General features: G+C 31.1%; 1 protein-coding gene across 4 annotated transcripts in view; it reads left to right on the top strand.

Moving 5' to 3' along the window:
• The window catches only part of LOC101890223 (pro-interleukin-16), a 354,063-nt gene that overhangs the window by 297,143 nt on the left and 40,946 nt on the right, over positions 1-15,974 (top strand). Inside the window, exon 1 of one of the 4 annotated variants that reach the window (XM_059129498.1) lies at positions 7,627-8,265. The exons of the other annotated variants lie outside the window; for them this stretch is intronic. The gene's annotated coding sequence lies outside the window, so the exon portion shown is untranslated. Of the gene's footprint in view, positions 1-7,626; positions 8,266-15,974 lie in introns of those variants that run through there. 4 annotated transcript variants of the gene reach the window in all.

Genomic DNA, 15,974 nt, shown 5'->3' with positions numbered 1-15,974 from the left:
ATTTTTTGTTTTTAAATTAATTTATAGTTTTGCCTACATATATTTGTTTTGACTTTTTTTATTAATTTATTATTATTGATTTATTTATTATTTTTTTATTGATTTTCTAATAACATCCATTTATATAAAATGTAAAAAAAAAATCCCAAATTTTCCAGTAAAATCTATTTTTTTCTTTTTTTGGGTTCTTCTATTTTTGTTTTTATGATGTTTTCTTTTTATTTTGTAAAAAAATCATTCGCTTAAGGTGTAAAATTCTCATTTGAAGAAATTTCTCAATTTTCCAATAAAATATAATTTTTTAATTTTTATTTTTTTTTTTTTTTCTCTTTGGTTCTCCTATTTTTGCTTTGAATTTCTCCAATTTTCCAATAAAATCTAAATTCCTTACATTTTTTTTTTATTTTTTCAATTTTTTTTTTTTTATTTTTTCCTTTTATAAATTTTTTATTTGTTTTTTTTTTTTTGTATTTTTTATGTTATTTTTTTATTTATTTATTTATTATTGTTATTTATTAATTTTTTTTGATTTTCTAATAAAGTTCATTGTACCTTATTTGGCATTCTTCATTGGCACTCGTTTGCTAATGACCTTTTGTTTTATATTATTTATCTTATTTAATTTTATTTTTGATTTTCTAATAAAGTTCATTATACCTAAATTTCTTACATATTTTCAGATTTTTCTCAATTTTTTTATTTTGTCCTTTTATAATTTTTTTATTTGTTTTTTTTTTTTTTTGTATTTTTTTATATAATTTTATTTATTTTTTTTTTTTTTTGATTTTCTAAAAAAATCATTGTACCTAAATTTCTAGCGTGTTTTTTATTTTTTTCAATTTTTTATTTTATTTTTTCCTTTCATAATTTTTTATTTGTTTTTTTTTTTTTGTATTTTTTTAATTTTTTTTTTTGTATTTTTTATATTATTTTTTTATTTATTTATTATTGCAATTTTTTTTGTTTTTTTATTTTATAATAAAGTTTATTGTTCCTAAATTTCTATTATTTTTTTTATTTTTTCATTTTTTCCTTTTATACATTTTTTATTTGTTTTTTTTTTTTTTGTATTTTTTATATTACTATTTTAGCATTTATATATTATTGTTATTTATTTATTATTTTCTTTTTTTTTTTGATTTTCTAATAAAGTTCATTGTACCTTATTTGGCATTCTTCATTGGCACTCGTTTGCTAATGACCTTTTGTTTTATATTATTTATCTTATTTAATTTTATTTTTGATTTTCTAATAAAGTTCATTATACCTAAATTTCTTACATATTTTCAGATTTTTCTCAATTTTTTTATTTTGTCCTTTTATAATTTTTTTATTTGTTTTTTTTTTTTTTGTATTTTTTTATATAATTTTATTTTTTTTTTTTTTTTTGATTTTCTAAAAAAAATCATTGTACCTAAATTTCTAGCGTGTTTTTTATTTTTTTCAATTTTTTATTTTATTTTTTCCTTTCATAATTTTTTATGTTTTTTTTTTTTTTTTTGTATTTTTTTATATTATTTTTTTTTTGTATTTTTTATATTATTTTTTTTATTTATTTATTGTTGTTATTTTTTGATTTTCTAATAAAGTTTATTGTACCTAAATTTCTAACATTTTTTTATTTTTTCAATTTTTTTTATTTTTTCCTTTTACAATTTTTTTATTTGTTTTTTTTTTTGTATTTTTTATATTATTTTTTATTTATTTATTATTGTTATTTTTTTCTGATTTTCTAATAAAGTTCATTGTACCTTATTTGGCATTCTTCATTGGCACTCATTTGCTAATGACCTTTTGTTATCCACAAAAGTCAAAGAAGCCAAAAAAAAAATATTCGCCAACTATTTAACACCTCATTAATAAAGCCAAAGAAACGACGTCAATGAAATTCATCAAAATAATCAATTATTAATCAAATCTAATCGTTTATAACGGTTCGCCGCATATATCACTTAATTTTCGACTTTTTTCTCACCCGCTCGCTCCCTCGCTCGCTCATCTAATTAAGAGGCCCATAACGATTTCTGCTTAAATATCATTTTAATATCAAATGATAATTATTTTTATTTCACCTTTTTTTCCACATAAATATTGTGTGTAATCATCGTCATGTGCGTGTGAAGGGTGTGTGTGTGACAATTCAGTATAATATTCCGTTTTTTTTTTTTTTTAATTCACTGCATATGCATATTAATTAACATAATTTCCTAACGATAATCGTAAAAAAACACCTCATAAAAATGATAAAAATTGTCAACAATGACAGACAACAACAACAGCAACGACACACATGAAGCGAGCGAGCGATCAGTCTGGTTTGAATGTTTTTTTTTTTCGTCACACCAACCAACCAGCCAGTCAGCCAACGTGTGAGCCCGAGTTATTGCCTTACCTTTAGGGAAAAATTCCCACAACAGTTCCCATATTTTAGCCATATTTTTAGATTAATGGCCCTCACTAGGCTTTGTGAAGCATAATAAGTCAGCCACGAACAACAGCAACAACAACGTCAAGAGATGGCCAGCTATCTGACTGGCTGGCGGATGGGTATGAGTTGAGGCCTAGGGTTTTCTGTCAGCTACAAGAAAAAAAGCAAATGTAAACATATGACACCAACAACAAAAACAACAATGACAACAATTTCTTATTGTCATTCACTAAAAAAAAAAAGAAAAAATGCATTTCGCTCTTGCGGCAAAAAGGGGAAACCTGAGGTGTGCTGATACTACAACAACAATAACAACACACACCACATAGGTGTTTACATCTGGTTAACAGAGAATGTAAACAAACGTTTATTGGTGGTAGGTACTTCAAAGTCAAAGCAAGAAAAAAAATTACAAAAAAAAAATCGAACAACAACAACAATCGTCAAGACGATAAAATTGAAATAAAAATGACAAAAGCGATGAGACCCTTTCGGAAAGATGTCTGTCTTTCCAGCCAGAACAAAAAAAAAACTATCCAGCGCTGGCGATAAACGTTCATAATGAAGATCATATTGATTATGAAGCCTATTATGCCGCCGCTCAAGCATACATACCTATTGTTTATGGGAACGTGGTGGAATGGAACATGCAGCGCCTTATGGCCATATAAACTGTTCGTGTGGACTTCCGTGCAACACAATATTGACTGATAATTACTTAATTTTCTTGTAACAACTAGTGGAGGGGTGGAACGTTATGGAATTAAAACCAATTGGCCCAAACCAATACGGAGAGGTGGGTATGGAAATTTGGGGAAATATATTAAAGTCATTGATGTCTTCTATCTCCATGGGCAGGAGTTCTATGTCTATAGATAGCCTTGAAAATGTAGCCAATTAAAAGAGCTGGGAATGAAAATTAGAGCGAAATTTATAATTTTGATTTGGAGAACAATTTTAAGGCCTTAGTTGTCTCCTGTCTCCATAAGCAGGAGTTTTTTGTCTATAAATAGTTCCAAAGATGTTTTCAATACAAAGAGGTGGTAGAGAGACCTGAAAATATTTCCTCTGCAATTAGGTGGGAATGAACATTTGGGAAAATATGCAATTTTGATTTGAGGAAAAATTTTAAAGCCTCCAATGTCTTCTATCTCCATGGGCGGGAGGGAGTTTCATGTCTAAAGATAGACCTGAAAATGTTTCTACTGCAAAGAGGTGGGAATGGAAATAGAGGGAAATATCAATTTTCTTAAAGTCAATTTTAAAGCCCTCTATCTCCCCCAATGTCTTCTATCTCCATGGGCGGGAGGGAGTTTCATGTCCATAGATAGCCCTAAAAATGTTTCCACTACAAAGAAGTGGGAATGGAAATTAAGGAAAATTACAATTTTGATTTGAAGAAAAATTTTGAAGCCCTCGATTTCTACTATCTCGATGGGGAGGTTTTTAAATGTTCATAGCACTTTTTTCCATGGAACTCAAAAAAAAAAAAATACTTTTGATTTGAGAAAAATGGGATGGTTTTAGGGGACCTCCGAAAAAGTTCACTCAAATTTGAATAAAGAGTGAAACTCACTTGAATTTGAGAGGGAGTGCTTCTGAGGGCACAAAAAATGGAGCAAACTCAATTTTTCGATATCGCTCGGACTCGAAAGTCTTTCATTTTAAAAGGAGTCCTCTAAGGCCATCTGTTTCCAAAAGGAATTCCTTTAAGGTCTTCCATTTCAAAAGGACACCTTTTATTCCAATATGGTATCCTATTTCAATATGAGGCCTAAAATGTTATAATAAGTTGGCAAAAACGACTCATAGCAGGAAAGTGGTGGGTATGGTATTTCGGTGTCGCTCGAATACGAGTAAATATGTTCTTCTAATTTCTCTTTCAATAGGAGGACTCGAAAGCCTTTTATTTCGACAGAAGGCCTCTATTTCCAAAAGGAACCCTTTGAGGTCATCAATTTCAAAATTAGGCATTTTTTAAATAATGTATCCTATGAGGCCTTTGAGGCCTACTATTCTTATTATTAAATATAATTTTGATTTGAGGACAATGGGATGGTTTAAAGCAGACCCCAAAACCCCCGCTCGAATTTGAACAAAGAGTGAAACTCACTCAAATTCGAGCAGGAGTGGAAAAAATTGAGCAAACTCAAATTCTCAATGTCGTTCGACTATGAGTGAACATGTTTTTACTCGTTTTTTGAGTGGGAACAAAATTTATTCGAAATCTAGCAGATTCTACTCTTGCCAAGCACTCTTTTAGATTTTGTCATACGACTGTTGCATTTCCATTCTTTGCGTATTTTTTTGTATACGATCACTTCCCCTCTTTCCCCCTTTTCTCCCTTTTCCCATCTTCCCCCCTCATCTTCCCATTTCCCCCCCTTCCCCATCTTCCCTTCTCTCGACCATTTCTCTGATTACATTAGTTATAAATGATATTGAGTGATGGAGTGAAAAAATTACTCTTGCCTCGCCCTGATTTAAAGATTTACTATTTAAATTAGATGTCTCTGGGGCATGGCCGGGCAGAAAGCCGCACTTTTATGTTCTTCCGATTTCTTTTTGCTCTCTGATTACATTGTTTTGCAATGGTTCTGGTAGAGAGAAAATATCTCTAAGAACTTTAAAGCTGATATTCGGAATTTTTAAATTTTTATATTTCAACAAACTTTTTTAGATTTTTTAAGTTCCTTCCAAATAGTTTGAACTTAGCTGCTTCTTTACTTGTTAATATTTTTAAATATATATAAGTATATCATAAAAATATGAATGTCGATTTTGAATCATTATTAATTACTTGTCTCCTTCTTTTTTCGTTTCAGGTAATTTTTATTTAAAATCTGAAATTATGGTAAGATTTTACTTTGATTTATGGGGAAGGTTCCATATTCCGATCATATTTCTGGTTATGAGAAATATTTAGATATACCAAGTTCGAAGAGAATCGCTAGCTTGTTTTGCAAATTATGAGAGATACAAATATTGAAAATTGTGACCTTTTGTGGGGAAAGTACCCGAATGAGTGGGTCGATATCTACCATCTTAACAACAGATCTTGTGTTTGTGGAAATATTGGGATGTACCAAGTTTGAAAGTAATCAGATGCTTAACTCAGGTTTTAATATCGTTTTGGTTGTTTAAAATTTTAACCTCTTTGTGGGGGAGGTACCCGAAAGAGTCAACCTACATATGCTATCTTCCCAACAGATCTTGTATTATTAATCATTTTGTCACGTTTGAAATTTGAAGAGCATCGGAAACTTATTTCTAATTTTGCCTCGAAATTGCAATTTTTTGCCAAGACCTTTAATAATGTGGTTATTTTTTGCAGAACACTTGGTTTCATGGTGTTGGTGCCAAAGAAAAACATGTTCTATGGGAAATTTGACTATGGGTCCCTGAAAAAATAAAATCGATATATTCGATAGTATGCACTGAAAATATCGATTTGAAAATTGCATATTAAAAAGAACAGTTTTATGCTAATTTTTAGCTTTTCTTCAATGTGTGTTAACTTGTGCCAAGAGGTATGTTAAGGCTTAATTTTTGATGGTTCATGTAAAGAGAAAAAATATTCTCAATCGAATTTGGTTTGGGGTCCCCAAGCAATATAAATCGGTATTGTTGATATATACCACGTAATTATAGGTTCTTTAATCGAATAGTTAAAAATTTGTCTAGAATTATACCTTTCTCAAATTCGTGTCTAAAAGTCCGTTAAATCTTTATTTTTTAGGGTTCTTGTAAAGAGCAAAAATATTCTCCATGGATTTTGGCTTAGGGTTTTCAAGCTGGAGAAATCGGTATAGTTGATATATACCACGAAAAAATCGGTTTTGAAATCGGATGGTTAAGTTTTATACCTTTCTCAAATTCGTGTCTAAAAGTTCATTAAATCTTTATTTTATAGGGTTCTTGTAAAGACAAAAAATATTCTCCATCAAAATTTGCTAGGGGTTCTCAAAGAAATTAAATCGGTATAATTGATGTATGCCACAAAAATACCGGTTATAAAATCGGTTAGTAAAAATTTTACTCAAATTGAGCCTTTCTCCACTCTTTGCCTAAAAGTCCCTTTCAACGCTATTTTAGAGATTTCATGTAAAGAGCAAAAATATTCTCCACTAAATTTCACTGTGGGTCCCTAAACAAAAGAAATCGTTAAATTTGATATATACCACGAAAATATCGGTTTTGAAACCGGTTAGTAAAAAATGTACTCAATTTGAGCCTTCCTCCACTCTTTGCCTAAAACTCCCATTGAATGCTATTTTAGAGGTTTCATGTTAAGAGCAAAAATATTCCCCACTAAATTTCACTGTGGGTCCCCAAACAAAGGAAATCTCTTCAATTGATATATACCTCTAAAATTTCGGTTTTAAAATCGAATAGTTAAAAATTTTACCAACATTGAACCTTTCTCCATTCGATGATACCCCACGCATTCACACACCACGCAGCTGTTTCTGTGGTTGCCCTGCCAAATGCCTGGTTGCTGATATCATCCAAATATCCCCAAGTTGAAATAAAAACACATTTGTGTAAAAAATTTCATTACTTGTTATTCATTAAGGAAACTACTTCCCATTTTAATTACACGACATGTTTCACAAATTTGCCACAGTGTTCCGCTCTCAGAGAAACTCTCTCTCTCTTTCTGTTTCTCAGGCTCTCCTTTGAACAAAATGTGAGAAAATCATAACAAAATAGAGTTAGCAAGCCAAGAGAGCAGGAGAGAGAGTGAGAGCCACATTTGGCCAATTACTCCAATTCCATATCGTTTAAGGCAAAACAATCAAATCGACGACCACAACAAAAACCTGTATCGAAATCGCACTTATTTCGTACAAACAACCCAAACATCATCATGCCTGCTGGCTGTCTGTCCGTCACTCACTCTGCCAAGCCAGGCAGTCAACCATTCGCACACGACACAGACTGGTATTGATCAATGCGAGCAGCCAACCAAACCAACCAACCAACCATTCCATCCATCCACCACAATTCAGTCTTAGTTTAGTGATCGCGCTGTGAGGTTGTGTGGGAACGCCAAAGCGTTTTGAATGATGTGAAAAAAAGTTTTGAAATTTCGAAAGAAAAGAAGTGGAAAAAAATGAACTTCTTGTAAATGGGGACTTGAAAATAAAATTTTATTAAAAAAGTTCTCTAAACCATTTTTGTAATTTTTTTAAAAATTCGCCAAGCCAAATTTATATTTAAAAAAATAAACAAATGTTTTTGTGGTTAAAGCCATAAAACAGTTTAACCACCATTTTGGCCAAAAATTGCACAAAGCAAAATAACAACAACAAAAAAGTTATACATAATAATAAATACAGTTAAATGTTACATCGTCTTCGTTAAACAATACCAAAAATTAAATAAAACAAAACAAACAAAAAAAATTATGCAAAGTTTTTGAAAATAAAATTTTTGCACAAAACCAACGAAAGCAAAGTTCAACAGACCCCCACCGACACATTCACTTCGGCACCCCAAACAAAGCCGCAGCCACAGCACCAGCCACAAATTAATCAGCTTGGACAAAAAGTGACAGTTAACAAAATTATTGTTTGCAAAAATATAAATTGTTTATAAGACCAATTTCTTTTGTTGGCCGGCTTAAATTTCTCAACGCTGTGCAAAATTACCGCAAACAAAATAAAAATTAATTTTCAAAATTGAAAAAAACAAAAAAAAAAAAAGAAAAGTGAAATTTTTTTCTGATTTATTTACCGCAACGGTCCAGCTAATTGTGTTAACGATCTTTTTTGCGCTATCTGCTCCTGCTTACCTTGATGTGGATTAATTTTTGCAAATATTTAAATCAAAAGGTAAAGTCATAAATATTCAATTAATTTTAGTTATTTTGATTGGGTGTTGTTGTTGCTATTTTATTTTTTTTTAATAAATATTAAAAAGATAAGCGAGGCTAACGAGCCAAAGAAAGCCAATAAGAAATCAATTAGAAATTAAGAAGAAAAAAAAATTAGAAAAGAGAAATTCTGCTATCAAACGATGAGCTGTCTAGATTGTGAAGGTTGGCGTTTTTGAAATGCTGTTGACAAAAAAGGTGAAAAATGAAATCTTAGAGAAATATTGAAAATTAACAAAGGCATAATTGATGAAGAAAAATGGTTACAAATTTCAGGCAATTTTTTTGGAAAGATATTTCAAAATCAGGCCATTTCTTGCAGAACCCTTGATTTTAGAAAGTTTGTCTCAGAAGAAAAAATATTCTATGGAAAATTTTACTATGGGTCTCTAAAGAAATAAAATCGATATAATCGATAGTATGCACTGAAAATATCGGTTTTGAAATTGCATATTGAAAAGACGAATTCTTTTCGCCAATTTGTAGCATTTCTTCAATTTATACCCAAAAGTCCCTCAAAACTTCAGTTTAGAGGATTCGTGTCAAGGAGAAAAATTTTCTATATCAAATTTTACTATGAGTTTCAAAACCAAAGAAATCGGTATATATAGTATATATACTGAAAATATCGGTTTGGAAATTGGATAATGAAAATGTTGGCTAATTTTGAACCTTTCTCGAAATCGGGCCTTAAAGTCCATTGCAACCTCATTTTAGAGTCTTGGTGCCAATGAAACAAATGGTCCTCATCAAATTTAAGTATGAGTGCCAAAAGAAATAAAATCGATATATTCGATAGTATGCAGTGAAAATATCGGTTTTGAAATTGATTTGAGAAAAGGCACGTATTTTCCTCATTATAAGCCTTTCTTCAATATGTGCCGTAAAAGTCCCCTAAAACTTCAGTTTAGAGAGATCATGTCAAGGGGAAAACTATTCTTCCTCAAATGTTACTATGAGTTTCAAAACCAAAGAAATCGGTATATATAGTATATATACTGAAAATATCGGTTTGGAAATTGGATAATGAAAATGTTGGCTAATTTTGAACCTTTCTCGAAATCGGGCCTTAAAGACCCTTATAACTTCATTTTAGAGTCTTGTGGCCAATGAAACAAATGGTCCTCATCAAATTTAAGTATGAGTGCCAAAAGAAATAAAATCGATATATTCGATAGTATGCAGTGAAAATATCGGTTTTGAAATTGATTTGAGAAAAGGCACGTATTTTCCTCATTATAAGCCTTTCTTCAATATGTGCCGTAAAAGTCCCCTAAAACTTCAGTTTAGAGAGATCATGTCAAGGGGAAAACTATTCTTCCTCAAATTTTGCTATAAGCTTCAAAACAAAAGAAATCGGTATATATATTATATATACTGAAAATATCGGTTTTGAAATTGGATAATAAAAAAATTGATCAATTTTTAACCTTTCTCGAATTTGCGTCTTAAAGTCACTTATAACTTCATTTTAGAGTCTTGGTGCCAATGAAAAAGATGTTCCCCATGAAATTTAACTATGTGTTCCTGAAGAAATGAAATCGATATAATATATAGTAAGCACTGAAAATATCGATTTTGAAATTGCATACTAAAAAGAGCAGTTTTTATGCAAATATTTAGCTTTTCTTCAGCTAGTGCCCCAAAAGTCCCTTTTAGCTTAATTTTAGAGTGTTCATATCGAAGGAAAAAATATTCCTTATCAAATTTTACTATAAGCATCAAAACAAAAGAAATCGGTACATATTACATATATACTAAAAATATTGGTTTTGAAATTGGATAATAAAAATTTTGGCTTATTTTGAATCTTCCTCGAAATTGGGCCTTAAAGTCCATTACAACTTCATTTTAGAGTCTTGCGGCCAATGAAAAAGATGTTCCTCATCAAATTTAACAATGGATCTCCGAAGAAACAAAATCGATATATTCGATAGTTTGCACTGAAAATATCGATTTTTAAATTGCATATTTAAAAGGAGCGTATTTTTTCTCATTTTTAGCTTTTCTTCAATTTGCGTACAAAAATACGTTATAGCTTCAATTTAGAGAGTTCATGTCAAGGGGAAAATATTCTCCATCGAATTTTGCTTAAAGTTTCCAACAAACAGAAATCTCTAGGTTTATGATGGGTATTCAAAAATTTGGCAAAATTTTAACCTTTTCCCATTTTGTGCCTTTAAGTCCCTTATAACTTCATTTTAGATTGTTGATGCTAATGAAAACGATATTCATCATCGAATTTCACTATGGGTCATTGAACTTGAAATCGGTATATATGATATATCCACAGAAAATATCGGATTTACTAATGGATATTTAAAAAAATTGGCAAAATTTAAACCTTCCTCGTCTCTTTGCTTAAAAGTGCCACACAGCTTTATTATAGATAGTTCATGTCAAGGGAAAAAATAGTCGTCATCAATTTTCACTAGAGGTCCCCGAACAACAGAAACCGATAGAAATGACATATGACGTGAAAATCGCACTGAGAATTTGTATATATAAAACGACAAAAATGGGTTTTGCCAGTTTTGCAATTTTTTTTTTAATTGGGCGCCGATTACTCCCACTAGACATAATTTTATGGAATTGCTCCAAATGGAAAAATTGAGCTCCATTCAATTCTAGTTGGGGTCTCGGAGCAAAAGAAATCGGTATTTATCATGCATAACCCACAAAAAATTAAAGCAATTTAGATATTTTTTTAAAAATGATTTTTATCAATTTTTGTAATTTCTTTCAAACTGTGGCCAAAATTCCCTCAAAACTTCATTTTAGAAGTTTGGGATTAATGGAAAAAATAATCTACACTAAATTTCACTGGAGGTCCCGAAACGGAGGATATCGCTATCTGTGCTACATATACCGTTATTTTGTAATAATTTAAGTTTTTGTCTGTATTTTAATTAAGAAATCATAGGGTTATTTAAGATGACTTCAAAATTGTTGGTGTTAATTCAGGTCCTAGAGACTTATTTGTATTCAAATGTGGTTCGTATTGGTAAAGATAAAAATTATATATTAAAAATTATAAAAAAAATAAAAATTCTTAATATCATAATAGAGCGCGTTGTGAGCTAGTTTCAAGGCCAAGCTCAAAAAGCTCAAAAAGAAAGAATTTGTAGAATTTTTTTCAAATTTGAGTCCAAAATTCCCTTAAAACTTCCTATTAGAGAGTTAGTGTCAATGGAAAAAATATTCTGCACTAAATTCTACTAGGTGTCCCGGAATAGAAATTTTTGCTATATGTGATATATATCCCGTCATTTTGAAGTTAATAATAGTATTTTGAGTATTTAATGGAAAAAAGATTCTTTGAAAAAATTTCAAGATTTTAATTTTAATCCCGATTTAAATTTATTGAAATATGGTTCCAGTTGATGGCCCCTCTCCTCCTTTAAAAATAAAAATTCCTAATAAAATGTCAAATCAAAATCCTGATATGTTTTCAAGCACTCCAAATGGACAAGGTATGAAAAAACGATTTTGGTCGAATTTTGTACCTCATTCCAATATGAGCCCAAAATTGCCTCAAAATTTGATTTTAGAAGATTGGCCTCAATGGAAATAATGTTCTCCGCTAAATTTTACTAGGGGTCTCTGAACAAAAATATTTGCCATAGGTGATACATACCCCGTTATCTCCTGTCTTTTTTATTCCTTTCTATATGTTTACTGAAAAAACATAGATGACCCTAAAAAATTAAAATATCTTCGATCTACATGCAGTTTCTTATGGGGTTTTTAATGTTAAACTACTATACGTATTAAAAGCCCGAATCCTCCTCCAAAAATTAAAATTATTAATGTTATGTTAATTCAAGATCGTGCACTATTTTCAAGCTCTTCAATGGAGCAAGGTCTAAAAATACGATTTTTGGAGACATTTGTACCCTATTTCAATACGAGCCCAAAATTGCCTCAAAACTTCATTTTAGCGGTTTGGTATCAATCGAACAAATGTTCTCCGCTAAATTGTACCTGGGGTCTCTGAACAAACTTTTTTGCTATAGTTGATAAATATCCCGTTATTTCCCGTTATTTTTATTATTTTCAATATATTTCCTAGGAAAAGATAGATGACCCCAAAATAATTTCAAATATTTTTGATCTACATTCAGTTCCTATTGTGATTTTTAATATTTAACTATTATACGTATTAAAAGCCCGAATCCCCCTCGAAAAACCAATATTCTTAATATCATGATTAACCAAGATCGAACTCTGTTTTTAAGCTCTCCAAAGGGACACTGTCTAAAAATACGATTTTGGTAGACTTTTATAGCCTATTCCACTATGAGCCCGAAATTCGCTTAAGCCTTGATTTTAGGGGTTTGGTGTCAATGGAAAAAATTTTCTCCGCTAGATTTTACCAGGGGTCCCGCAATAGAAAAAATCGTTATCTGGGATAAAAGTCCCATTATTTTTTTTATTTATTTTAGTTTTTTATTTAAATAAATAAAATTTAGGTCCTTTGACAAAATTTCAAAGTTGTTGTTCTGTATCCGGGACCTAATGGGCTACTCTATATTAAAGTATTGTTTGCATTTATAGGAACTTCTCTCAGCCCTCGAAAAATAAAAATTCTCAATATCATGATTAACAAAGATCTGCACTATTTTCAAGGGCTAAGAAAGGAATAAGGTCAAAAAATACGATTTTTGTAAACTTTTGTACTCATTCCAGTTTGAGGCCGAAATTCGCATAAAACTTGATTTTAGCGGTTTGGTATCAATGGAAAAAATATTCTCCACAAAATTTTACGGGGGTCCTCAAATAGAAAATATCGCTATATTTGCTATAAATTCCGTTACTTTTTTTATTTATTGTTTTTTTATTTGAATTAATTGAACTTATTGTTAACCCTTCTCCCCCTCGAAAAATAAAAATTATCAATATCATGATTAATCAAGATGGGAAACTAATTTTAAGCTCTCCTATGCGACTAGGTTTAAAAATACAGTTTTGGTACTCCATTCCAATATTTGTCCGAAATTGGCTTAAGCTATGATATTAGAGGTTTAGTGTCAATAGGAAAAATATTCTCCGCTAAATTCTACTAGGGGTCCTCAAATAGAAAAAATCGTTATCTGTTTTGTAAATCCCTTTATTTATTTATTTTTTTATTTGAATTAGTAGAATTTAGGTTCTTTGAAAAAAATTCAAAATTTTTGTTCCGAATCCAGGACTTAGTGTGCTTCTTTATATTAAACTACTTTTCTTACCGGTAGACCCTCTCCTCCTCAAAAAATAAAAATTCTCAATATCATGATTAATCAAGATCGTGAACTATTTTCAAGGACTCCATATGGACAAGGTCTAAATTTACATTTTTCTCGTGGAAATTTTTAGACAATCCATTTTATTTTGCTGTTCTTGTTGTTGTCGTTGTTTGCTGTTGTTTTTGTTTCACGACAGAAGCCAAAAGATCACATTATTGTTTTTCTTTGTTCCGGCCTCTGTCCGGAAAAGAAGAGCAAAACATAAAACTCCATATGTAAAACATTACGTTCGCCAAGTCATCTATGGTATAGATGGCAATGAGTTGGTGTAGAATTTTTAGTTGGAGTTGTGGCACGGCCATAGGGGGGAAGGGGTGGAGAGTGAGGAGTAGAGGGGGTGGTTGCAGGCGTCCCTGGTCTATGTTGTTCAGTTCATTCGCATGAATTTCTGAAGCTGAACTCGTGGAACTGCTGCTGCTGCTGCTTGTGCAGATTCTCAGGAATGTGAACGTTTTGTTTATACACGTGAAGACAGACAGACGGACGTAGGGACCGACAGACATATGTGAAGAACTTATTAACTCACAATGCAAAGTGAAAACCAAAACCCACCACACTCTATACATGGAGGTTGGAAAAAATTCATTCAAAATTCTCAGACTAAACAAAATACGAATAAAACAGAAAAAATTAAGAAATAAAATATAAGAACGAAACTAACAGCCCCAACGAGTCAGCCAGTCAGTCAGTCAGCCAGCGAAACGAAAAACACATCATAAAGCATTGGAAATACAAGTGTTTAGTTTCGTTGTTTTTTTGTTTTTCGTTGTTCAAGAAACTCAATCTGAGAATGCATTTCAATGAAAGACAAAAAAAAAATCAGCAAAAAAAAAAAGAATTCGAAATGAAACAGAGGAGCCAGTCGGCCCAGAAGAAGATAGTTGCTGGTGGTGGTGTTGGAGGCAATGGCAAAACTGAAAAAATCGCATTGTTTTGCTGCCTGGTGATGATGAACTGAGTCGTCGAACCAAAGGAGGCAGATCTACAAAATTTTCACTATTAACACTTCTGAACAAACGTTTTCGTTTTGTGGTCAATTTTTTTGTTTTTGTTTTCTTTTTTTTTTTTTTTTTTTAAATGTGGAGAAGACCCAGCAGAAGTTACAGGCACCAGGAATGTGATTGTTGGATTTTGCTTTGTTTTCTGAAATGAGATTGTTGTGGTGGCGGAGCTGGTGTCTATATTTATTTCGATTTCGTCTGTAACCGGTAGCTACTCCATCAAATCAGGCCTGGTTCTGCTGCTCAATTTTGGGGGGATGTGGATGATGGCGATGATGATGATGGCTGTGTCTTGAATTTAAAATCAACATCGACAGTCATTGTCTCGTCCCCATCATCGTCATCATTTTCAAAAAAAAATTTGTACAACTTTAAGTGGTCAACCACGTATGTGCAACATTGTTGTTACTCAGCCGTAACATTGGAAGGCAAAGAATACATAATAACTGCTATCCAAAAAAAAAAAACTAAAATACCAAAAAAAAAGTTGTTAAAAAAATTACAAAAAATTTACATTTTAAGCAGCCCCTCCACAACACTTAAGGAAAAGGAATCACCAGAAATAATAATGATTACCTAATGTTTGTTTTTGTTGGTTGATTTTTTCTACATCTTCTTCTGGTCTGTCTGAGGCCGGAAAAGAGGTGTATGAAAAAGATAAACTGTTTTGTTTATAGCCTGGTTGCGTGGAAAATGTTTACAGTTTTGCAAATGGGAAATTAAGATTTCATAATTAAAAGTGAGGAAAGTTTTATTGGAAATTTCAGACAAATCGAAAAAAATGAGAGAGGAGGGGGGTAAGAAAAAATGAAAATTATGGAAATTGCAAAAACAACACAAAATCACACACATACATAGGCACAAAAATAGGGAATACAAATTTAAAGTAAATTCATATAGCTTCCAAAAAACTGCACAGAAGGCAGGTAACATCTTATCGAATGCCCATGATGTCAATGGAAGAAAGAATCTCCACAAAATTTTACTAAGAGCCTCCTAACACCATAACTCGGTATACAGAATATATAGCCTTGAAAAATCGGTAACAACTTGGGAATTAAGAAAATAATTTTTTTTTTTTAATAATTCGGCGATTTTTTGGATTTGCTTCTCATTTGAGAAAAAATCCTGAGAAAACTTCAACAAAATTAAAAGAGAGGTGTGATGAGGAGTGTAGGAAAAATTGAAAATTATGGAAATTACAATAACAACACAATTTCGCAATATACACATACATACAAACACAGAACAATAAACAGAGGTAAATTTGTGTAACTTTCAAATAACCTGCAAAATGAGGGGGAAAACTTTATCTGATAAGCATGGTGTCAATGGAAGAAAAAATCTCCACAAAATTGTACGAAGGGTCCCTTAACAACATA

Source organism: Musca domestica, unplaced genomic scaffold (genome assembly GCF_030504385.1).
Source record: "Musca domestica strain aabys unplaced genomic scaffold, Musca_domestica.polishedcontigs.V.1.1 61, whole genome shotgun sequence".
Classification (NCBI taxonomy): domain Eukaryota; kingdom Metazoa; phylum Arthropoda; class Insecta; order Diptera; family Muscidae; genus Musca; species Musca domestica.
This window is presented reverse-complemented; position numbering and strand designations above follow the sequence as displayed.